This window comes from Schistocerca nitens, chromosome 5 (assembly GCF_023898315.1).
Source record: "Schistocerca nitens isolate TAMUIC-IGC-003100 chromosome 5, iqSchNite1.1, whole genome shotgun sequence".
NCBI lineage: Eukaryota > Metazoa > Arthropoda > Insecta > Orthoptera > Acrididae > Schistocerca > Schistocerca nitens.
This window is the reverse complement of record NC_064618.1, coordinates 242,826,975-242,828,090: the sequence shown is the minus strand read 5'-3', so window position 1 is coordinate 242,828,090 and position 1,116 is coordinate 242,826,975. Positions and strand designations below refer to the sequence as shown.

Here is a 1,116-nt window from a genome sequence, read left to right as displayed (position 1 = left end):
ATACAGTTAAAAAAAAAAAAAGATTTATTTGATGAAACCAAGATGCAAACACTGGCAACAACACAGTTACAGAAAAATACTATCATAAGCAACCGGTAGTACACTCATGGCTACAGAATTAATTAAAAAAAAAATCACTTCGTTTTCAGGCCACAAGTGGCCTGCCGGGACCTCAGTGGTGGATGCGGATAGGAGGGGCGTGGGTTCAGCACACCGCTCTCCCGGTCGTTATGATGGTATTCTTGACCGAAGCCGCTACTATTCGGTCGAGTAGCTCCTCAATTGGCATCACGGGGCTGAGTGCACCCCGAAAATGGCAACAGCGCATGGCGGCCCGGATGGTCACCTATCCAAGTGCTGACCACGCCCGACAGCGCTTAACTTCGGTGATCTCAAAGGAACCGGTGTATCCACTGCGGTAAGGCCGTTGCCCAACAGAATTAATTAAAACAAAATTGCTGCCTATTCACACAGTTCTGGAAAGTGTGCAAGATAAACAACCTTACGCGCATGACTTCAATATATATAGTATTACTGCTACATAGAATTAACTTCACAGTTAAATTTTTAAAAAATAACTTAACCACTAATTTAAGTTTAATGCATGAATTTTGACCCAGGGAAGATGATCGTCCCTTACAAACGTCGATACGGTAACACAGTTTATAGCAATCTGTGAGGTTTCGAACTATTCAAATGTAAGTTGTCTTAACAGCAAAAGTCTCAAAATTGAGTAACCCGATTAATAACCACAAAGTGTGAAACTTACAGAGAGCCGGTCGGAGTCTGGAACCGCGCGACCGCTAAGGTCGCAGGTTCGAATCCTGCCTCGGGCGTGGATGTGTGTGATGTTCTTAAGTTAATTCTGCGTTTACGACAGCTTGAATCAAATTAACATTCATCAAAAGTAATCTGCAGAGCCATTCAGGATTTTGACCTTGTAAAGAACGAACACTTGCACACTGTTTTAACATTAAGAATACAGCCCTTTGACAGCACAAGGTCTTCAACAAATTACAACCGCCCACAGGCAGGCCGGCCGGAGTGGCAGAGCGGTTCTAGGCGCTACAGTCTGGAACCGCACGACCGCTACGGTCGCAGGTTCGAATCCTGCCT

The 1,116-nt window shown here is 44.7% G+C and overlaps 1 pseudogene; it reads right to left on the bottom strand.

Annotated features, from left to right (window-relative positions):
- Positions 1-314: 314 nt before the first annotated feature.
- LOC126261104 (5S ribosomal RNA) lies at positions 315-432 on the bottom strand (annotated as a pseudogene).
- Positions 433-1,116: the final 684 nt, after the last annotated feature.